Genomic DNA, 25,007 nt, shown 5'->3' on the forward strand with positions numbered 1-25,007 from the left:
GTCTACACTGACCAGCGATCACCCCGTACATTAGCACAATCCTGATGGGCCGAATGCTGGCTCGAAGGGCCGAATGGCCTACTCCTGCACCTATTGCCTGTTGAATGGCCTAATTTTACTCCATCACTTATGAACTTATGAGTAACTCAACGGGTCAGGCAGGACCTCTGGAGGAAAGGATGAGGTGATGTTTCAGGACGAGACCTTTCTACAGACCCAGTCTGAAGAAGGGTCTCGACCTGAAATGCCACCTATACCATTTCTCCATAGATCCTGCCCGTCCCACTGAGTTATTCCAGCACTTTGTGCCTATCTTGAGTGTGATACAGTTTGGTGGGTTAGATAAAAAGGTATTTCTGTTTGCGGGGGGAGACTAAATCCAAGCATCTTTTGATGGTCATTAATAAATTCCAAAAGGAAATTCTGGGAGAAACCTCTTTATCCGGAGCGTGGTCACAGATTAGAACCTACTTCCACTTGGGATGGTTGAGGCAAATAACTGGGATCTATTTAAGGGAATGTAAACACGGAGAACGAAATGGAAGGGGACACTGATAGGGCCAGGTAGGAAAGTGGGAGGAGGCTTGTGTGGAACATAAATATCAGCATTGGCTACTCAAATGCTCGATGATGTGATTCTGTGTAATTTTACACATGTCTCAGTGTCACACTGTGCTGCATATTTACCAAGTGGTCAGTCTCGAGAACTTGTGCAGCAGTTATCAAAGTGGTCATGTAACTAATTTATCACAACTCACACCGAGTGGGGCGGCAGGGAGGCGCAGCGGTAGAGTTGCTGCCTCACAGCGCCAGAGACCCGGGTTCGATCCTGTCTACAGGTGCTGTCTGTGTGGAGTTTGCACGTTCTACCTGTGGGTTTCCTCAGGGCGCTCCAGTTTCCTCCCACACTCCAAAGACGTGCAGGTTTGGTATAATTGTAAAATTGTCCCCAGTCTGTAGGATTGCGTTAGTGCCCGGGGATCGCTGGTCGGCGCGGATTCGGTGGGGCCGAAGGGCCTGTTTCCGCACTGTATCTCTAAACTAAAACTTAAAAAATGTAAAATTCAGCTGAGGACAAGAAGGAAGGTCCAGAGTGAAAGAGATGAATTGATCTGATCAACAAAAAAATTGACACAAATTGTTGGAGTAACTCAGCAGGCCAGGCAGCATCTGTGGAGGGAATGGATGGACATGTTTGGAGAAGAGTCATGACCCGAAACGTTAGCTATCCATGTTCTCCAGGGATGCTGCTTGACCTGTTGAGTTACTACAGCACTTTGTGTCTTTTTTTTGTAAACCAGCATCTGCACTTCCTTGTGTCTATAATTGATCTGAGCAGCTAAATACAGGATGTTCGTAAGTATTAGGAGCAGAATTATGCCATTCGGCCCATCAAGTCTACTCTCCCATTCAAACATGGCTGATATATCTTTCCCTCTCAACCCCATTCTCCTGCCTTCTCCCCATAACCGCTGACACTTGTACTAATCAAGAATCTATCAATCTTTGCCTTAAAATATCCATTGACTTGGCCTCCACTGCCTTCTACGGCAATGAATTCCACAGATTCACCCTTCTGACTAAAGAAATTCCTCCTCATCTCCTTTCTAAAGATACGTCCTTTTATTCTGAGGCTGTAGTCTCTGGTCCTGCACTCTCCCACTAATGGAAACATCTCTGCATCCATCCTATCCAGGCCTTTCACTATTCGGTTAGTTTCAATGGGGATTCAATGAGAGTTTCAATGGCCTTGATCACCATTTCGGATGCATATTGGTTGGTTTTTGGTCTTTCCAACATATATTAGAGGTATGCGTACTTTGAGGAGATTGTGGAGCGGTGTAATGGAGACACAGACACTGCAGAATCTTGGGCAAAACAAAACACAAAGTGCTGGAGAAACTTAGCGGGTCAGGCAGCAGCTAGATGACGTTTCAGGTTGGGACCCTTCTGTAGACTGGATTATTGAAAGAGTGGTGCAGTCAACAAAAGCTTTTCACCATACCTTGGCACACGTGACAATAAACTAAACTGAACTCAAACTGAACTGGAGAATAGACACAAATTGCTGGAGTAACTCAGCGGGGATAGGCAGCGTCTCTGGAGAGAAGGAATGGGGTGATGTTTTGGGTGGAGACCCTTTCTTCAGACTGGATCTTAATGAGTTGTGAGACACCACTGAGATGACCTTCTTAGTCTGGGCATCTAACACGTCGCACTTTCCCAACTATCAATGGACCCCTACCCTCCACCAAAACTCGGCCTCGAGCGTCCATATGGAAAACGTACGGCGATCTTTCATTCAAGTGGAAGAACAATACTTTGAGTGAGGCCAGCAAACATTATCTGTAATATAGCACCAAATACATTGCGTTTCCTGCTCTGGGCCATGAGCTGCTTTATGAACGTCCCCCTCATTTACTCAATCGGGCTTTGTTAATGGAAAAAAAAAAGTCGTGCAGCCGGAAGATCGAAGCCACAGTGTTTCGCTGTCAATTTCAAGCTGAGTATGTACGTTCTATTTTTACTCACTGTCTGCGAACCAGTTTCCTGTTTATACTCAATAACTGGTGGGCGTTCATCTTACCTGTGGCTGATCCCCAGTCATAGACCATTTCCGACGGGCTATTTTTAAATGCCTTCCTGAAATGCAAAACATATCACACACACTTATCAGATCTGCACAGGGGAAGCATGAAGGGTTTAATTCGTAGCAGTAGTCAGCAGGCAGCTAGCATATTATTATTATCCGTCAGTTCAATATTTCTTGCCCAAGTCCCAATAGAGGCTTGACAGAGACACAATGAACTGCAGATTTAATGGTTTCAAAGGTTTCATAGGTCTTTTATACGAATTAAGGTACAGTGATATGCGAATGACCACACATCCATATGAAAAAAAAAGCAAGCCACACAATTACATAAAAGCTAACATAAACATCCACCACAGTGGATTCCCCACATTCCTCACTGTGATGGAAGGCAAAAAAGTCCAATCTTCCTCTTCTTCATTCTCCCGCGAGGTGATCGAAGCTCCTGTAGCCAGCGGGGCGTCGGGGCGATCGAAACGCCCGCGATTTGGCGTTCCCGAAGTCTCTGGCCAGAGACCGCGGGCTCCATGATGTTAAGTCCGCAAGCACTCACGGTTGGAGCTCCGAGGTCGTCCTCTGGCAAAGGGATCGCGAACTCCGCGATGGTAAGTCCACAGGCGACCGCGGTGGAACTCTCAAAATCGGTCTCCAGCAAAGACCGCCAACTCCTCGATGTTAGGCCGCAGCGCAGACGGAGATACGATGCGGGGAAAAAATTGCATCTCCGTTGAGGTAAGAGATTAGAAAAAGTTTTCCCCAACCTCCCCCCCCCCCCCCCCCCCCCCCCCCCCCACATAAAACAAGCTAAAGATCACTTAAACAACCATTTAACACCTACAATTAAAACACAAAGAAGGAATGGACAAACAGACTGTTGGCGAGGCAGCCATTGCGGGTTTTACGGGTATCAGGGGTTATGGGGAATGGGGAGAAGGCAGGAGAATGGGGTTGAAAGGGAAAGATAGATCAGACATCATTGAATGGTGGAGTAGACTTGATGGGCCTGAATGGCCTAATTCTGCTCCTATAACTTATGAAGATGCTGGAATTGTGCGTGTTACACAAAATGCTGGAGTAACTCAACGGGTCAGACAGCCTCTCTGGACACATGGATAGGTGACGTTTCAGGTCAAGAAGGTTACCTACTCAAAACATTGTCCGTCCGTGTCCTCCAGAGATGCTTGACAGTTTGGGATCGTAGTTCTAGGAGTTCAGAGGAATGAAGGAGAGTACATGTATCCTCTCACATCCCAAACAAGTAGGTTCATTGTCCAACATAAGTTGTCCTTAGTGTATGGTGAATGGTAGAATCTGGGAGCAACTAATGGGAGAATGGGAATGAAATGAGAATGGTGAGAGATCAAGGTAGATGGGTGCCTGATGTTGACTCAGACCTAAAGGGCCTCCATTATCCACATTTATTACCAATGGAACAAGACACCAACTTATTTGTCTAGCCATTAGTAATAAGCGGTCCTCCTCCCCTCACCTTGTACCTATTTTAGGCCATTAAGATCCATTCCAGGATACTACTCTGACTTGAGTTAGTTGTAGAAGGAATGATGGGTGAGCAATGTAGCCCTGGAGTTGTTACACTTGCTGCACAGAATCAGGCCCTTTGGCCCACCTTGTCCATACTGACCAGCAAGTACCACATTTCCCAGCACTTGGCCAGTGGCCTGCCATGCCTTTGTGGTTCAACAGCTTGTCCAGATATTAAGGGGTTGGACAGGCTAGATGCAGGAAGATTATTCCCGATGTTGGGGAAGTCCAGGACAAGGGGTCACAGTTTAAGGATAAAGGGGAAATCTTTTAGGACCGAGATTAGAAAAACATTTTTCACACAGAGAGTGGTGAATCTCTGGAATTCTCTGCCACAGAAGGTAGTTGAGGCCAGTTCATTGGCTATATTTAAGAGGGAGTTAGATGTGGCCGTTGTGGCTAAAGGGATCAGGGGGTATGGAGAGAAGGCAGGTACAGGATGCTGAGTTGGATGATCAGCCATGATCATATTGAATGGTGGTGCAGGCTCGAAGGGCCGAATGGCCTACTCCTGCACCTATTTTCTATGTTTCTATGTTACTCTGACTTGAGTTAGTTGTAGAAGGAATGATGGGTGAGCAATGTAGCCCTGGAGTTGTTACACTTGCTGCACAGAATCAGGCCCTTCGGCCCACCTTGTCCATACTGGCCAGCAAGTACCCCATTTCCCAGCACTTGGCCAGTGGCCTGCTATGCCTTTGTGGTTCAACAGCTTGTCCAGATATCTCTCACGTGCCGCGAGAATCTCTTGCCTTCGCTGGCTTCTCGAGCAGTGACTTCCGAAGCCCATCCATGCACTGAATTTAAAAAACCTCTTCCTGTAAACCCCCGCTAAACCATTTCACGCCTTACTTTTAACCCTGTGCCCTCTGGTGATTTCTCCCCAGGAGCTCTGAGAAAAATTAATTAAATAGCCAGAAATAGCGACGAATATTGTCGGCAGAGCTCTTATAATTGACGTCAATGACCACTGCCATCGGGCTCACATTAGAGATTGGAGTTAATGAACTATGCAACTGCAGGGTTGAGAAAGGCAATTAGATGCTCTTGTACATCAAACAGAGGACCGCCGGTATTTAATTGTTCCCAGGAGGCCCATCGCTTCATTGAATCCTGAATTACTGCCGTTTTGTCAGTCTCTCACCCACGTCTCAGGGCTAACGGAATCGAGGGATATGGGGGAAAAAAGCAGGAACGGGGGAACTGAGTTTGAATGATCAGCCATGGTCATATTGAACGGCGGTGCTGGCTCCAAGGGCCGAATGGCCTACTCCTGCACCTGCTTTCTATGTTTCTAAGAAGGAACTGCAGATGCTGGAAAATCGAAGGTAGACAAAAGTGCTGGAGAAACTCAGCGGGTGCAGCAGCATCTATGGAGCGAAGGAAATAGGCAACGTTCCAAGGGTTTCGGCCCGAAACGTTGCCTATTTCCTTCGCTCCATAGATGCTGCTGCACCCGCTGGGTTTCTCCAGCACTTTTAGTCTACCTTCTATGTTTCTATGTCCCTATGTCCCAGTCCCATTTATGCTGGTGCCATATGTGCTGTAAGTTAGTTCTTACGTCGGAAGAAGGGGCTCGACCCGAAGTGTCACCTATTCCTTTTCTCCAGAGATGCTGCCTGACCCGCTGAGTTACTCCAGCACTTTGTGTCCACCCACAGGTGATTGGGGATGGTTAGTTAATTAGCCATTATGAATTGCCCAGTGTCTGTGAATGGGAGGTGGAATTTGGATGCAGTTATCATTTAGTTTATTGTCACGTGTACCGAGGTACAGTGAAAAGCTTTTGTTGTGTGCTATCCAGTCAGCAGAAAAACCATAGGTGATTACAATCGAGCCGTTCACAGTGTGCAAATAGATGAGAAAGGGAATAAAGCTCAGTGCAAGATGAAGTCCGGCAAGGTCCGATTGGAGATAGTCCGAGGGTCTCCAATGAGGTAGATAATATGTCAGGATCGCCCTCTAGTTGTTGATAGATGGTTCAGGTGTCGGGAAGAAACTGCCTCTGAAAGTGGAGGTGTGCGTTTTCACACTTCTGTACCTCTTGCCCGATGGGGGAGGGGAGAAGAGGGAGTAACCGGGGTGAGACTCGTCCTTGATTATGTTGCTGGCAGCGTGAAGTGTAAATTGAGTAAATGGAAGGGAGGTTGGTTTGTGTGATGGTCTGGGCTGCGTCCACAATTTTCTGTATTTTCTTGCGATCCCGGGTGAAGCTGGTCCCCAACCATTGAAGAGAATGGAAGATGAATGGGATTCGTGGAGGATTAGAGTAAATCGGTGGTTGATGGCCGGCATGAACTTGATGGGCCGAACGGCCATTTCCGACGCTGTAGCTCTCTGTGACATTGATGGAAGAGACGCCCATGGGATCAGTGAACTGACGGATTTGACTGAATATAGCTGTTCGAACTGCTGACAAAAGTCAGCATAGAAATTGAAAATAGGTGCAGGAGTAGGCCATTCAGCCCTTCGAGCCAGCACTGCCATTTAATATGATTATGGGTGATCATCCAAAATCAGTCCCCCATTCCTGCTTTCCCCCCAAATCCCTTGATTCCGTTAGCCCGAAGAGTGATATCTAACTCTCTCTTGAAAACATCCAGTGAATTGGCCTCCACTGCCTTCTGTGGCAGAGAGTTCCACAGATTCGCAACTCTCTGGGTGAAATAGTTTTTTCCTCATCTCAGTCCTAACTGGCCCACCCCTTAATCTTAAACTGTGACCCCTGGTTCTGGACTCCCCCAACATCGGGAACAGTTTTCCTGCATCTAGCCTGTCCAATCCCTTAAGAACTTTATATGTTTTTATAAGAAACCCTCTCATCCTTCTAAATGACAGTGAATATAAGCCCAGTCGATCCATTCTTTCATCCTATATCAGTGCATGTGGCAAACTTGTGGTAGTTTTAAGAGGAGATGATTAAAGGGGGGTAAAGTGTGGGATAAAATGAAGACTTGAGGTTTAAGAATTGGATGTAACATTCATGCATATTTGACCCTGACCACATAATGCAATTAAATTATAGCCCTCTTGCTGCTTCATATTTCAATAACAATAACTTTGACACGAATCAGCGTTTGACGGCACTGGGCCTGCACTCGCTGGAGTTTAAAAGGATGAGGGGGGAACCTCATTGAAACTAACCAAATAGTGAAAGGCCTGGATTGAGTGGATGTGGAGAGGATGTTTCCACTAGTGGGAGAGTCCAGGACCAGAGGCCACAGCCTCAGAATTAAAGGACGTTCCTTTAGGAAGGAGATGAGGAGGAATTTCTTTAGTCCGAGGGTGGAATTAATTGCCACAGAAGGCTGTTGAGGCGAAGTCAATGGATATTTTTAAGGCAGAGATAGATTCTTGATTAGTACGGGTGTCAGGGGTTATGGGGCGAAGGCAGGAGAATGGGGTTAGGAAGGAGAGATTGATCAGCCATGGTTTAATGGCAGAGTAGACATGATGGGCTGAATGGCCTAATTCTGCTCCTAATGCTCATGTACTTATGAACTTTGCAGTCTTTACAATAACTATTCAAATTTTCAGTATTTCTTGAGGGAAGTTGAGATTGCTTCTTTCAACATCAATTTTGGCCGATCTATCTGTGCTCAGTATGTGGAGGCCTACCTTTGGCGTGTCACGGATCCTTGATGACTCCCCGATGCCAGTCTGCCAGTCACACGGGATGGGAAGCTGACCTGTGCGGCACGGTGGCGCAGCGGTAGAGTAGCTGCTATACAGCACCAGAGACCCGGGTTCGATCCTGACTACGGGTGCTGTGTGAACGGAATTTGTTCGTTCTCCCCGTGACCTGCGTGGGTTTTCCCCGGGAGCTCCGGTTTCCTTCCACACTCCAAAGACTCCAATTTGTAGGCTGATTGGCTCCGGTAAAAATTGTAAATTTTGTCGTTGGAGGTTGGAGTGTGGGAGGAAACCGAATATGTCGGAGAAAACCCACACACAGGTCACGGGGAGAAGGTACAAACTCCATGCGGACAGCACCTATAGTCAGGATTGAACCCGGGTCTCTGACGCAGGGAGGCTGCAACTCTACCACTGTGCTGCCTTGTATGTCGGCGGAAACTCTGTGGGCCGAAGGGCCTGTTTCAACGCTGCAGCTTTAAACCAAGCTAAACATCTGGGAAGAAGCAAGCATCAACAATAGTGACCGGCAGCTTCTTTAATGCCACGGGGAAACACTGTTAGCTCAGTAACAGATGCAGAAAAGTGGTTGACTGCTAATTGCCTTGACAGGTCACTGGGTTCAGCAGTAATATGAGTTGGCAATAAATGGAGTTCTTGCTAGTGGATGCCAATATCCTGGGAATGAATTAAAAGTAAAACGTCTCCGTAAAGAACATTTCCTAAGTTTATTTGAACAAAAAAGCACACAGCCACTGTGAGTGGCCAAAGAATCTTCCATCGCATCTAGAAAGGGGGTTTCACATTGTTTTGGCCAGGGGTATTTCTGCTTTGCGATGGCATTAGATGTCAGATGCCAGGGACAAGGGTCACAAGGCCATAACACATAGGAGCAGAAATAGGCCATTCGGCCCATCGTGTGTCTACTCATCCATTCAATCATGATTGATCTATCCTTCCCTCTCAACCCGATTTCCTGCTTTCTCCCCGTAACCTTTGACACCCGCACTAATCAAGAACACGTCAATCTCCGCTTTAAAAATACCCAGACGAGGCCTTCACTTCTGTCTGTGACATTGAATTCCACAGGTTCACATCCCTCCGGTTAAATAAATTCCTCCTCATCTTCTTTCTAAGGTATGTTCTTTTATTCTGAGGCTGTCCTCTGGTAATAGACTCTCCCACAAGGGTCCCGGCTCGAAATGTCACCTATCCGTTGTCCCCAGAGATGCTGCTTGACCCGCTGAGTTACACCAGTTACTTTGTGTCTATCTCAGGTTTGTAGGTTAATTGGGTTTCTGTAAACTGTCCGTGGTGTGTGGGATAGAACGAATGCCACTCCCACTTCTCAAGGTCAGCAGCATCATCAAGGACGAGTCACACCCTGGCCACTCTCTCTTCTCCCCTCTCCCATCAGGCAAAAGGTATAGAAGTGTGAATACACACACCTCCAGATTCAGGGACAGTTTCTCCCCAGCTGTTATCAGGCAACTGAACCATCCCACCACAACCAGAGAGCAATGCTGAATTACTATCTACCTCATTGGTGACCCTCGGACTATCCTTGATCGGTCTTTGCTGGCTTTACCTTGCACGAAACGTTATTTCCTTATCATGTATCTATACACTGCAAACAGCTCGATTGTAATGTATTGTCTCTCTGCTGACTGGTTAGCACGCAACAAAAGCTTTTCACTGTACCTCGGTACACGTGACAATGAATCTAAACTCGAAACTGTAAGTGTAATGTACGGGTGATGGTTGGTTGGCACGGACTGGGTGGGCCGAAGGGCCTGTTTCCACGCTGCATCACTAAACTAAACCTGACAAGGCTCACACCTGCCATCTGCAGACATAAACCGCGAGTCAACCTCAGTGATGAGCAGTCAGGAGCATTGTGATGTATTTCACACATGTCCAACTTCTGTGTCAGATTCCTAATGGTCGTGCTGTCTTGCTGTTTGATTGTGTAATGCGCTGTTTGTCCTCGTGACAGGTTGTCCTAACAAACGGTCAAGTTGGTTGTGGTTGTTACAAAAGTGACGGGAGGCCGGCGAGAGACCTTGAACCTGTCACAATGGCGCCACATCTCGTGAACTGATTCCAAGAGAGATCAGCCAGGAAAATCAATAATGTACCGCTGCTGCACAAAGCGGCTGATGTCCCCGGAGAAAGGAGTGACGTTGCAGACCACTGCCGGCCCTGTTGTCGGGAGCAAATAGAGATGAACTGTGAAAACACACACACACGCACGCGCACACACACACACACACACACACACACACACACACACACACACACACACACACACACACACACACACACACACACACACACACACACACACACACACACACACACACACACACACTGCATTCACATCAATTGCTGCAATAAGCCGCTGAGCAAGTGTTGTGTTGGGACTCACACTGGCAAGAGACAACTCAAGATAAACACAAAATGCTGGAGTAATTCAGCAGGACAGGCAGCATCTCTGGATAGAAGGAATGGGTGACGTTTCAGGTCAGGACCTGAAGAAGGGTCTCGACCTGAAACGTCACCCATTCCTTCTACGCTTAGTTTAGTGATACAGCGTGGAAACAGGCCCTTCGGCCCACCGATTCCGCACCGACCAGCGATCCCCGCACATTAACACTATCCTACGTACACTAGGGACAATTTTACATTTATACCAAGCCAGTTAACCTACAAACCTGTACGTCTTTGGAGTGTGGGAGGAAACTGAAGATCTCGGAGAAAACTTACGCTGGTCATGCGGAGATGATACAAACTCTGTGCAGACGAGACCCGTGGCCGGGATCGAACCCGGGTCTCTGCCGCTGTAAGCGCTGTAAGGCAGGAACTCTACCGCTGTGCCTCCGTGCTGCCCAGCGCCTGCAGTTCCTTCCTACACACGAGAGAAGATTAGGTATGTTGTATGTGAACGCTGCACACAAAAATAACCTTTGGATTGGGTCAAGAGTTAAGAGGGTTTAATTGCCGTAGATGTACCAGCAATGGAAGAATGAGGTTCTTACTCACAGCAGCATAACAGGCTTGTAAATACACTTGCAATACACACAGAGAGTGCATAATGAACAAAAAAATATTTAAACAAAATTAATAACTCCAATGCTGGTGCCAAAAAAAACCCTGGAGTTGTCAGTGCGATCAAAGATGGGACAGAGTTCACAGCTGAGGTTAGTGTTGTGTAGTGTTCAAGACCCTGAGAGTTGTTGGGAAGAAGTTAGTAATTTGTCACCAAATCTAATTGAACCAAATAGCTGGAAAATGCTCAGAAGGTGAATAAGATGCCTTTGTGTTGAGCATACGCTGCGACGTTTTCTAGCTGCAGATTGCAATTCTCTTCTGTCTTGAGGGCAGAGAAAGTTTGAAGCCAATGCTAATCTTGTGAGGTTGAACTCATTAGGAAAGTGTGTGTGTGTCTGGACGAGGGTGCAGATGTTAATGCTTCTGCATTTGACTGCCTCTTTTACATATGACCGAAGGAAATGGGGAAGCGAGACCATGTCATTTGTTGATACGCTGTGAATGGGGCGGCACGGTGGCGCAGCGGTAGAGTTGTTGCCTCACAGCGCCAGAGACCCGGGTTCGATCCTGACCATGGATTGCTGTCTGCACGGAGTCTGTACGTTCTCCTTGTGAGCAGAGACCTGGGTTGGATCCTGATTGCAGGTGCTGTCTGTACGGAGTTTGCACGTTCTCCCTGTGATCACGTGGGTTTTACTCCGGGTGCTCCAGTTTCCCCCCCACATTCCACATACGTGCAGGTTTGTAGGTTAATTGGCTTCAGCAAAAACAAAAGTAAATTCTTGCCAGTGAGTAGGATAGTGCTGGTGTGTGGGGGTCGATGGGCCGAAGGGCCTGTTTCCATGCTGTGTATCTAAAGTCGAAAGAATCCAACCACCATTCAGCCATATCCTTTACTCAAGGAACCAGATAAACATATCTCATGAAAATAAAACTAATTTTCCTGGGCTTAATATCAGTCCATTGCTGCAGGTATGGTTTAACCTTCACTGAATTTATGATCTGATGCCTTCCTGTAAACTGACATTGGAAGTGGCCATCTGTTGATGCGTATGTCACAGAATGAATGGGACTGAGGGAGAACTCAATCTGGTGTGCATCGGCAGGGTACTTCAGCAGGGGATAAATATTCATTCAGCTGTCTTCTTCCAAGAAGTCTTTCTGTTCGTGAAATTAAAATGTCAAATAGTCCACGACAAAGCTGATCAGTGAGAAATATTGCCTTGTGGAATGTAATGCACGGTTCGATGGATTCCGAAAATGTTCCCCTGGGTGAGAGGGCAGCAAATGCCGTTCAACTCCTTGAGAGAGGAGGGAGAAAATGTAGCATTGCCAACTTGCTAGTTTGACTTGCTAGTAAGAGAGGAATTGCTGGAATCTGTTGTATGATTGTAGCACACCTTGTACAGAATACCGGGATGGAGAAGGTGCAATATGGATTGTTTTTTTGTGAAGAAAAGACCTAGATAGAGTGGACGTGGGGAGGATGTTTCCGGTTATTGGGGGAGTCTAGAACTAGAGGGCACAGCCTCAGAATTAAAGGACGCACCTTCAGGATGGAGATGAGGAGGAATTTCCGTAGCCAGAGGATGATGGATCTCTGGAACTCGCTGCCACAGGCGGCTGTGGAGGCCAAGTCAACGGGTGTTTTTAAACCGGTGATTCTTGATTAGTAAAGACGGGGAGAAGGCAGGAGAATGGGGTTGAGAAGGAAAGATTGATCAGCCATGATTGAATGGCGGAGTAGACTTGATGGGCCGAATGGCCTCGTTCTGCGCCTAGAACCTATGAACATGCACAGTGGTGCATGGGTAGAGTTGCTGCCTCACATCGCCAGAGACCCGGGTTTGATCCCGACCTCGGGTGCAGTCTGTCTGTGTGGAGTTTTCACGTTCTCCCTGTGTCCCTGTGCTTACTCCAGGTGTTCCTGTTTCCTCCCACGTACCAAAGACGTGCGGGCTGGTAGATTGATTGGCCTCTGTAAATTGTGAATTGTTCTGAGTGTGTCGCGTAGTGCTAGTGTGCGGGGACTCAGTGGGCCGAAGGGCCTGTTTCCACATTGTATCTCTAAAACAGTACAGCCCTCACTCAGCTGCATTTGAGTAGCAGTCGGGATTTTGAGCTCAGATCTTCGCAATTGTGAATATCTAGATCGTCATAAGTGATAGGAGTAGAATTAGGCCATTCGGCCCATCTGGTCTACTCCGCCATTCATTCATGGCTGATCGATCTCTCCTAACCCCATTCTCCTGCCTTCTCCCCATAACCTCTGACACCTGTACTAATCAAGAATCTATCTATCTCTGCCTTAAAAATATCCACTGACTGGGCCTCTGCAACCCTCTGTAGCAACGAGTTCCACAGATTCAGCACCCTCTGACTAAACAAATTTCTCCTCATCTCCTTTTTAAAAGAACATGCTAACATATGTAGCAATCATCTGTGCTATCAGCAATACACCTTGGCGTGACTCTCCAGTAGTTGCCTTGATGCAAGTTGATTCCCATATTTTTCATCTTTTGCGGTTCTTGCGGCCACATTGCCGTCTGTGAATAAGTCAAGTTTAATTAATGCCCTGAGAACTTCCTGTGTGAAGTGTGAGCCTGTGAGGCTGCGTTGTTCCACTTGCGGTTCAAGCAGGTTCGAGTAGCTGCACGCTGATGCTCCATTTTACCCGCTGCCCACTGCTACTGTTTCACACCTTGTCGTTTGTCTGCATTCTGACAGAAAGCCAGTTCTGAGTATCACGGATGTTGCTGTCTCGTCTTGATAGTGCATCGCTCTCTGCTTATTAGTTTAGTTAAGTTCAAAGATGCAGCGCGGAAACAGGCCCTTCGGCCCACCGAGTCCGCGCCGATCAGCAATCACCCCGTACACTAGTACTATCCTACACACACTAGGGCCCCGTCGCACTGTACGAGTTCATTCAAGAGTTCTCCCGAGTTTGCCCTGATTTGAACTCGGAGACTTACTGTAATGGCCGCTCGTAGATATTCGGGGCTCTCATGGACATTTTTCAATATGTTGAAAAATCTTCACGAGTCTTCCCGAGATTACCGCATTTCCCGAGTACCTGCCGTTAGCGTTACGAGCCGCTAAGAGACGTCCCGAGATCCGACGTACCTGCGACGTACATTCTACGTGCTTCCACGAGTTAGATTTTTTTTTAAACTCCGGGGAGCTCTTGAATGAGCTCGTACAGTGGGACAGGGCCCATTACCATTTGCACAAGCCAATTAACCTACATATCTGTACGTCTTTGGAGTGTGGGAGGAAACCGGATGACCCGGAGAAAACCCACGCAAGTCCTGGGAGAACGTATAAACTCCATACAGACAGCACCTATAGCCAGGATCGAACCTGGGTCTCTGGCGCTGTAAGGTAGCAATTCTACCGCTGTGCTGCCGTGCAGCCCGATCTGTCAGCTTTAGTTCCCTCTTGCCCACCTTCAAATATGTTCACCATTCGGGAGATGATAGAACACAGAACAGTTCAGCACTAACGATGGTGACAGTGGTTATGGGGAGAAGGCAGGAGAATGAGGCCCTTTGGCCCACAATATCTGTGCTGAACACGATACCATGTTTCCATCGCCCTTTATGTGCAGCAATGGTTCCTGATATCACCACTGGCTCTCGCAAATGCCTCTTGATTTGGACTCCCTCCCATCCTGGGTTATAAATTCTCGCTAAATACCTAATCTCGTAATATACTCGAGCAAATTTAGCTCATTTAGATGATCTGTTGATCCTAGATACACGTCTAGCTTGTGCAGCCAAACCTCATCATTCAAAATGAAACCATTTTTAAACATATCTATGTATTTGGGTCGGCACGGTGGCGCAGCGGTAGAGTTGCTGCCTTACAGCGCCAGATACCTGGGCTCGATACCTGGGCTCGATACCTGCTGTCTGTACGGAGTTTGTACGTTCTCCCTGTGACTGCATGGGTTTTCTCTGGGCGCTCCAGTTTCCTCCCACACTCCAAGGAAGTACAGGTTTGTAGGTTAATTGGGTTTGTTTTAAAAAAAAAAAAATCTAAATTGTCGCTTGTGTGAAGGACAGTGCAAGTGTATCGGGTGATCGCTGGTCGGCATGGACTTGGTGGGCCAATGGGCCTGTTTCCGCGCTGAATCTTTAAAGTCTAAAGTATTTGAGGAGGTACAGCATGGAAACAGGCCCTTCAGCCCGCCAAGTCCACGCCGACCATCGATCACCTGTGCTTTGTTATTCCACTCCCACTCCCACTCCCAACGAACTCAGGGCAATTTCCCGAGGCCAATGAACCTACAAACCAGCACAGGGAGAAGGTGCAAACTCCACACAGACAGCACCCGAGGTCTGGATCGAACCGGAGCCTCTGACTCAATAGACAATAGACATAGGTGCAGGAGTAGGAGTAGACCATTCTTCGAGCCAGCACCGCCATTCAATGTGATCATGGCTGATCATCCCCAATCAGTACCCCGTTCCTGCCTTCTCCCCATATCTCCTGACTCCGCTATTTTTAAGAGCCCTATCTTGCTCTCTCTTGAAAGCATCCAGAGAACCTGCCTCCACCGCCCTCTGAGGCAGAGAATTCCACAGACTCACCACTCTGTGAGAAAAAGTGTTTCCTCGTCTCCGTTCTAAATGGCTTACTCCTTATTCTTAAACTGTGGCCTCTGGTTCTGGACTCCCCCAACATCGGGAGCATGTTTCCTGCCTCTAGTGTGTCCAAGCCCTTAATAATCAACTCCGTGAGGCAGTAGCTCTACCGGCTGCACCACTGCGCCGCCCCTGATAAATGTTACAATGTAGCCTTGATTTTGACACCGCTAGATCCCAGCAGAGCGATAAATCTGTTTAACCATATAACCATATAACAATTACAGCACGGAAACAGGCCATCTCGACCCTTCTAGTCCGTGCCGAACACATAATCTCCCCTAGTCCCATATACCTGCGCTCAGACCATAACCCTCCATTCCTTTCCCATCCATATAACTATCCAATTTATTTTTAAATGATAAAAACGAACCTGCCTCCACCACCTTCACTGGAAGCTCATTCCACACAGCCACCACTCTCTGAGTAAAGAAGTTCCCCCTCATGTTACCCCTAAACTTCAGTCCCTTAATTCTCAAGTCATGTCCCCTTGTTTGAAACTTCCCTACTCTCAGTGGAAAAAGCTTTTCCACGTCAACTCTGTCTATCCCTCTCATTATTTTAAAAACCTCTATCAAGTCCCCCCTTAACCTTCTGCGCTCCAAAGAATAAAGCCCTAACTTGTTCAACCTTTCTCTGTAACTTAGTTGCTGAAACCCAGGCAACATTCTAGTAAATCTCCTCTGTACTCTCTCTATTTTGTTGACATCCTTCCTATAATTAGGCGACCAAAATTGTACACCATACTCCAGAATTGGCCTCACCAATGCCTTGTACAATTTTAACATTACATCCCAACTTCTATACTCAATGCTCTGATTTATAAAGGCCAGCACACCAAAAGCTTTCTTTACCACCCTATCTACATGAGATTCCACTTTCAGGGAACTGTGCACAGTTATTCCCAGATCCCTCTGTTCACCCACATTCTTCAATTCCCTACCATTTACCATTACGTTTAGTGTCTTGTTTGAGGAGTAAAAGCACCTCAGACCAGTTGACTCCCCCATGGTTGGAGCAGCATCCAGCTTGTGCATTTTACTTTGAAGTACTGGTAAGTCTTCCTGAAGTTCTTGAAGCGTTGCAATTACCCATGGAAAAATAATGATGATTCATTGAAGCAGAGATCAGATTTAGATTCTTTAATTTCAGCTCGTTGAGCACTGTGTGTGCGATTTCAGTCACGGTTTAGATGCCTCTTGATCAACTTAGTTTCGGTGGAGAGTAGGCAGTTATTGCAAAGATGACACAGAGGTTATTTTCCATCAAAAATAAGTTTATTGAAGCCCAAATCAGACACAAAGCCACACGGAAAATGATCTTTTAGGTTGGCACGGAAAAAGATTGTGAATGAAAATGCAAAAATGATTAGATTTTCCATCTATCGATTATGAGGAGAGAATTGTCTATAATATGCTGTGAAAAATGAAGCCAATTCACTAAAGTGATGGAAATGCAGCGAATAATTTAGGGTGTCACGGTGCCAAAGTGGAAGAGTTGCAGCATTACAGCACTTGCAGCGCCAGAGACTTGGGTTCGATCCCGACTACGGGTGTTGGCTGTATGCAATAGGCACGTTCTCCCCGTGACCCGCGTGGGTTTTCTCCGAGAACTTCCATTTCCTCTCACACTCGAAAGACGTACAGGTTTGTTGGGTAACTGGCTTGGTGTGAATGTTAAATTGTCCTTCGTGTGTGTAAGGTCGTGTTAATGTGCAGGGATCGCCGGTCGGTCCGGACTCGGTGGGCCAAAGGGCCTGTTTCCACGCTGTGCCTATAAACTAACCTAAGGAAGGAAAGTTGGAAGTAAATGAGGTCAGTCAGAAGATATACACAAAATGCTGGAGTAACTAAATGGGACAGACAAATGGCCTACTCCTATACCTATTGTCTACTATCTATTGTCAATTGTCAGATTTATTCGTCACATGCACAATGAAGTGCAGTGAAATGAACATGCCAGCAGCGGTACAATAAAAAAATCACACAATACACAAGCATCCTCTAGTCTTAAAAGATGTGGATCGTTACCGCACAAACACGTTTGCTTCTTGGCGGCACGAGGACGTCATCGCTGAACGCGTCCACTTCCTGCACCAAACCACATCCTGGGGTTTTCTTTGTCATTCTGAAAAAGGCTAAATATTGCACTGGGTGTCTAAATTTAGATTGCCGCCCACAGATTCTGCCTTGCGTGGGCCGCAGGGGCAGGGAGGTGAGCGGGCGGCGCAAACTGCCATTCTTGGTTTCTCACTTCCGCTCCCTGTCGCTCGAGACATATTGTCGGGCCGAATGCACAAATTACTTTTTTCTTTTCTCTCTCCCTCTCTCTCTCTTTCCCTTTCCTCCATGAAACCCAGAACCAGTATCCTAAATGAGAAAGGAGGGAGGCGGAAGAAATATATAGAACAAGGATTTCTTTGGATTTTTATTTACACACTAACCTCACCCACTGCCTCCATCAGGCGATGTTTCGAAGACTGCCATTGTTGTAGTGCCGATAAGCTGTCTTTTGATCCGTATGAAAGCTCGGAGTATTGGGAGGCATTGTCGAGCATCTAGTACCATGGACTGCTTACAATGGATCATTTGATGAGTTACTGAGCGCTGACACCGACATCTGCCTCATAAGTTCATAAGTTACAGGAGCAGAATTAGGCCATTCCGCCAATCAAGTCTACTCCGCCATTCAATCATGACTGACCTATCTTTCCCTCTTAGCCCCATTCTCCTGCCTTCTTCCCACAACCCCTGACACCCGTATTAATCAAGAATCTATCTATCTCTGCCTTAAAAATATCCATTGACTTGGCTTCCACAGTCTTCCGTGGCAATGAATCCCACAGCGCACAATGTCTGATGCCAGGAACAATCCTGCTCATAAGCCATATTCCTCCATTCTCTGCCTCAGAGGGCGGTGGAGGCAGGTTCTCTGGATGCTTTCAAGAGAGAGCTAGATATGGCTCTTAAAAACAGCGGAGTCAGTGGATATGGGGAGAAGGCAGGAATGGGGTACTGATTGGGGATGATCAGCCATGATCACATTGAATGGCGGTGCTGGCTCCAAGGGCCAAATGACCTATTCCTGCACCTATTGTCTATTGTCTATTGTCTATTCCCTGCCGATCTATGTATTTGGAGTTGGGGTATTATGTGGCATTCTGGTCGCTCCACGACAGGTAGGCTGTCGAGGCTTTGGAAAAGGTGCAGCGGAGGTTCATCAGAATGATACCTGGATACTACAGGGAGAGGTTGGACAAACTTGGATGGTTTTCTCTGGAATGCCGGAGATTACTGGAAGACATGATGGAATTATATAAAATTATGAGAGGCATAGATAGAGTTGACAGCCAGAATCTATTTCCTGGGATGAATATATCAAATACTAAAGGACAGAGCTTGAAGGCGAGAGAGGCAAGGTTTCAAGTGGATGTGCGGGCTGAGTTATTTTTTACATAGATGATGACGAGTGCCTGGAATGCACTGGAGTGTTGGTGGAGGCAGGTACAATAGTGGCTTTTAAGAAACTTCTGATAAGTACATCGATCTGCAGGGAATATCCACTGACTTTGCCTCCACAGCCTTCTGTGGCCACGAATTCCACAGATTCATCACCCGCAGATGGAGGTTGTACAAACTCTGTAGAGACAGTGCCCGTGGTCACAATCGAACCGGGTCTCTGATGCCCGTGATTGGCGCAGTGCAGTATGAGGGAAGGCCTGGAAGTCGATGATTCTTTGCTTCAGACCCTGAAGTCAGCTCCATAGATGCTGCCTTTACCCGCTGAGTTTCCCCAGCATTTTTGTCTACCTTCGATTTTTCCAGCATCTGCAATTCTTTCTTAAACACTGTTAGATAGAGTGGGGTGGGAGATTGCAACCTTCACATGATCCTGGCCATGCTCTCAGCCAACACAATGAGGGCAGGTCAAGGTGGCGCAGCGGTAGAGTTGCTGCCTTATAGCGAATGCAGTGCTGGAGACCCAGGTTCGATCCCGACTACGGGTGCTGTCTGTACGGGGTTTGTACGTTCTCCCCGTGACCTGAGTGGGTTTTCTCCGAGATCTTCAGTTTCCTCCCACACTCCAAAGACGTGCAGGTTTGTAGCTTAATTGGCTTGGTAAATGTAAGAATTGTCCCTAGTGGGTGTAGGATGTGTTAATGTGCGGGGACCGCTGGTCGGCGCGGACCCGGTGGTGTGAAGGGCCTGTCTCCGCGCTGTATCTCTAAACTAAAGTAAAACCTGTAGAAATTCCAAGGCAATAAAGAGAGGAAAGTTGAGCTGTAATTAATGTGAGTAACAAGGTGATATTTACTCTGGTGAGATTTATAATAAATATATTGAAATAGTGGAGAAAGGAACTTCTAAAAGGGGTTGACTACCTGTCCCGCTGAGTTACTGCAGCATTTTGTGTCTATCTTCCTTCTGAAAGGGGTCGTTTCTCACAGATGGGACCACATCACACCCATCCTCACTCAGCTCCACTGGCTCCCTGTGCACCACCGGATTAACTACAAGATTTTACTGCTGACCTTCAAAGCCCTACACCACCTTGCTCCCCAATACCTCTCTGACCTGCTGCTACCATACACTCCTTCCCGGTCACTTCGTTCCTCCTCAGCTGCAATTTTAACTGTCCCCACATTTAGACTCAGCACCATGGGTGCCAGAGCATTCAGCTGCTCTGCCCCACGTCTCTGGAACACTCTCCCACCTCCCATCCGTCACCTGGACACTATCGATCAATTCAAATCACAACTCAAAACACACCTGTTTAGATTAGCATACCCGACATAACTTCCACCATGTTCACCCTGATTTTAATGACTTAAAATGTTTTGTGTATTTTTGTTTTTTGTTTTTTTTATTTTTAATCAACCTGATTTTAATATTGATAAATGCATTGTGATTTTATGTCCAGAAAGGCGCCAGCAAATAAAATGCATTATTATTATTATTATTAGATGTTGCGGCTTTCTGAACAATTTAGTTTTTCAGTAAATATCAGCTATTCAGTGGCGGCAAGGTAGCGCAGCAGTAGAGTTGCTGCCCTACAGAGGCCCGGGTTCGATCCTGTCTACGGGTGCTGCCTGTACGGAGTTTGCACGTTCTCCCTGGGACCGCGTGGGTTTTCTCCGGGGTTTCTGGTTTCCGTCCACACTCCAAAGACCTACAGATTTGTAAGTTGCTTGGCTTCAGTAAAAAATTGTAACTTGTCCCTAGTGTGTGGGATAGTGTTAGTGGGGTGATCGCTGGTCAGTGCGGACTCGGTGGGACGAAGGGCCTTGTTTCCGTGCTGTATCTCTAAAGCCTAAAGTATTTGGAGCAGAACCAGAAATAAAAATAGGTATTGTATTCCACTGTTGACAACTTTGAAACATTTATTTATATGTTTTATTTTTGTATTTGCAGATAAATTGGGAAATCTGAGTTAATGTTAAGGAACACATACATGCAAGAAAAAAAGGAATGAATCTGTGCCGATAACTGGATAAACCACAAGGTAAATACGTTGTGAATTGACGCTTAAGCAATTAGTTTTTTTGTCTCTGGTTGTAGTAAGGATGTCAGACTTGGAGGCCACTTCTTCATCTGTTGTTGTGCTCCTCATTTGGAACTAGTGTCTACTTGGAACTAAGGTCTTTGGTCGGGCATTTTCTGTTAGTGTGTCAGAAAGAACTGCAGATGCTGGTTAAAATCGAAGGTAGACACAAAGTGCTGGAGTAACTCAGCGGGTGAGGCAGCATCCCTGGGGAGAAGGAATGGGCGACGTTTTGGGCCGAGACTGAAGAAGTCTGAAGAAGGGTCTGAAGAAGTCTGAATCCCTGGGATGGCAGGACTGTCATATGAGGAACGATTGAAAAGACTAGGCTTGTATTCACTGGAGTTTAGAAGGATGAGGGGGCATCCTATAGAAACATATAAAATTATAAAAGGACTGGACAAGCTAGATGCAGGAGAAATGTTCCCAATGTTGGGCGAGTCCAGAACCAGGGGCCACAGTCTTCGAATAAAAGGGAGGTCATTTAAGACTGAGGTGAGAAAAAACTTTTTCACCCAGAGAGTTGTGAATTTATGGAATTCCCTGCCACAGAGGGCAGTGGAGGCCAAGTCACTGGATGGATTTAAGAGAGAGTTAGATAGAGCTCTAGGGGCTAATGGAGTCGAGGGATATGGGGAGAAGGCAGGCACGATGTTTTGATGAAGGGTCTCGACCCGAAACGTCACCCATTCCTTCTTTCCAGAGATGCCGCCTCACACGCTGAGTTACTCCAGCATTTTGTGTCTACCTTGTCTGTTAGTTTTTTGCCTTTGTACAGCTGGTGTTTTACTCTTGAATTGTCTTTTGGTATACAGATGCTCACTAATCCACATATTAACGTGAACACAGTTATATAATTAAGTTGGTACAATTATACTGACTGGTGTAGTGCCAGGTCTGTTGACATAACTGGGGAAGGCAAGACTTCTGGTGCACTGACGATGTTGGGAACGTCATGGTTTATTTTGTTATGTTTTATGTTTTATTCTTAATGGTTTACTGTCTGCCGTGTTGTTACTTGCGTGGAGCGGAGCACCAAGGCAAATTCCTTGTATGTGTACATACTTGGCCAATAAACTTATTCATTCATTCAGTATAACTGGGACACACTGTGTGGCCGGTACTATGGATTTACATGATTATTGATGTAACTGAGGAGTATTGGATGTGTTGGTAGGAACTGCAGATGCGTTTTGTGTCTATTCGAGGAGTATTGGATTTGGGAGATCATCAGTTTGTAATAATAGGATTGTTGATGTAACCAGTGAATTTTGGGGATTTTTCACAGGGATTCGTGCAATTTCTGGAATGAGAATGAAAACAAGGCAGAAGTTGTAGCTGATAGCGCCTTCAGCAAATGGTCATCCTGATCTGTTGTGGATTTTTTAGACTTTTGTAGCTATTAGTGGCATGAGTTAATGTGACTGTCTCAACGCCAGCAACCCAGGTTCAATCCTGACTTCCGGTGCCATATCTTTGCCCGCCCGAATCGAGGGGTTTAAATCGACCCGGAGCGGGGCCTTACATCGCCCGGCGCGGCTTAAACGGCCGCGGGACTTACCATCGCCCGCCGGGGGGGCTCTAACATCTGACATCAGGAGCCTCGATCGGCTCGATGCAGCAGTTTGACTGCTTGACTGCGGGAGAAGAATGGGCACAGAGAACGGGGAAGAGAGAAGACTCTGCCTTCCATCACAGTGAGGAGGTGTTTGGGGATTCACTCTGATGGATGTTTTGTGTGGAATTGTGTTAATTGTGCGTTTTGGTTTTTTGTGTTTGATGATGACTGCAGAAACGCAATTTCGTTTGAACTTAAATGTTCAAATGACAATAAACGATTTTGATTCTGATCTGCGTGGAGTTTGCATGTTCTCCCTGTGATTGTATGGCGAGTCTTCCCGAGTACCTGCCGTTAGCGTTATGAGGCCCTAAGAGACGTCCCCGAGCTCCGACGTACCCGCTACGTTCATTCTCCGTGCTTACCACGAGTTTGATTTTTTTTAAAACTCGGGAGAGATCTTGGGATGAACTCGTACTGTGGGACAGGGCTTCAAGGCTGTATCTCTACCCATACGCCACCGTGCTGACATGTTCTACGTTTCGCCGAACACCTCCGCTCAGTCCGCAATAACCTACCTGAACTCCCGGTGGCTCAGCACTTCAACTCCCCCTCCCATTCCCAATCCGACCTCTCTGTCCTGGGTCTCCTCCATTGCCAGAGTGAGCAACAGCGGAAATTGGAGGAACAGCACCTCATATTCCGTCTGGGGACCTTGCGTCCGTATGGCATTAACATTGAATTCTCCCAATTTTGCTAGCCCTTGCTGTCTCCTCCCCTTCCTTAACCCTCTAGCTGTCTCCTCCCACCCTCCCATCTGCCCGCCCTCGGGCTCCTCCTCCTCCTCCCCTTTTCCTTCTTTCTCCCCCCCCCACCCCCCATCAGTCTAAAGAAGGGTTTCGGCCCGAAACGTCGCCTATTTCCTTCGCTCCATAGATGCTGCTGCACCCGCTGAGTTTCCCCAGCAATTTTGTGTACCTTGTTCTACGATCTAATCTGTTTTACCATCAGTAAACAATGGAAGAGACCCATCACTGCAGGCTAGTAGCTTCAGGTTATGTTTAGCTGGCAGGCAGGTGACAACTGGAAAGCATTTGCAAGTTCATGTTACACATAGGATAGCGTCTGTGGTGGTCTGTGAGCTGGGTCGAGGCAGACTGAGACATTGTGCTGAGGGAAGTATCGACCCATTGCCAGTCGTTTTAAGTGTAACCTGGTTTCCAAGCTGAAGAGGGGAGAAAGGGACGGCTGAAATCTCAGCGGCTCCAGCCAACACTGGGATTTGTTGAAAAGCGTGCTCCTAAGCCAACGAAAGCCACCGAGGTTTCACAACATCTGTTTTTAATACTTGTCTTTTTTTAAATGTAGGCTTAGTTACTGGATTGCGACAAAGGCCAGCAAACTGTTTACTTGGACATTGCATTTCCGAGTTCCAGGAAAACGCTCGCTTTAATTATCAGTCAAGTTGGAAATTCATCTTCAAACCCACGCTCAGAAGTGGAGTCTCAGTTTGGTTGTAGTTTTGAGATACTGCGTGGAAACGGGTCTTCCGAGTGCCGTACACGAGTTCCATCCTACACACTAGGGGCTATTGACAGAAGGCGATTAACCTACAAACCTGCATGACTTTGAGAGACGGGAGGAAATTTTAGCACCCGCAGAAAAACCCACACGGTCACAGGGAGAATGTGCAAACTCCACACCGACAGCACCCGCAGTCAGGATCGAACCTGGGTCTCTGGCGCTGCAAGGCCGCAACTCTAGCGCTGCGCCACCGCGCTGCGCAAAGTCATCGACAGCATTTTCATGAAAGCTAAAATCCCCTGAGCATTGCCCTTCGATTCCACACACGGACGGGTTGATACGGTGGTGCAGCGGTAGAGTTGCTGCCTTACAGCATCAGAGACCCGGGTTTGATCCTGACCACAGGTGCTGCCTGTGTGGAGTTTCTATGTTCTCCCTATGACCGCGTAGATTTTCTCCGGGTGCTCCGGTTTCCACCCACACTCCAAAGACGTACAGGTTTGTCAGTCAATTGCCTTCAGTAAAAATTGTAAATGATCCCTCGTGTGTAGGATAGTGTTAGTACGAGGATCGCTGGTCGGCGCGGATTCAGTGGACCGAAGGGCCTGGTTTCGCACTGTATCTCTAAAGTCTAAAAAACTTAAATCTAACTTGATCAACAATGGTCATTAGAGCCGCTCCTCCAAACTAAACTAAACGGGCTGCTCACTCACTCACTCACTCACTCACTCACTCACTCACTCACTCACTCACTCACTCACTCACTCACTCACTCACTCACTCACTCCCCATTTATGCTCAGTCACAACTCGCTTGCTTCATTCATCACCTGAAATATTCCTCTCTCTCTCACACACCTCCATATCATTCACCCCTCAGTTTTGGGGTGGGAGATTGCAACCTTCACGTGGTCCGCCCTGTT

The 25,007-nt window shown here is 47.0% G+C and overlaps 1 protein-coding gene across 2 annotated transcripts in view; it reads left to right on the forward strand.

Annotated features, from left to right (window-relative positions):
* The window catches only part of hivep3 (HIVEP zinc finger 3), a 270,815-nt gene that overhangs the window by 74,391 nt on the left and 171,417 nt on the right, over positions 1-25,007 (forward strand). For both annotated transcript variants that reach the window (XM_033045001.1, XM_033045004.1), the window contains exon 3: positions 20,874-20,964. The gene's annotated coding sequence lies outside the window, so the exon portion shown is untranslated. The remainder of the gene's footprint in view (positions 1-20,873; positions 20,965-25,007) is intronic.

This window comes from Amblyraja radiata, chromosome 27, assembly GCF_010909765.2.
Source record: "Amblyraja radiata isolate CabotCenter1 chromosome 27, sAmbRad1.1.pri, whole genome shotgun sequence".
Lineage (NCBI taxonomy): Eukaryota > Metazoa > Chordata > Chondrichthyes > Rajiformes > Rajidae > Amblyraja > Amblyraja radiata.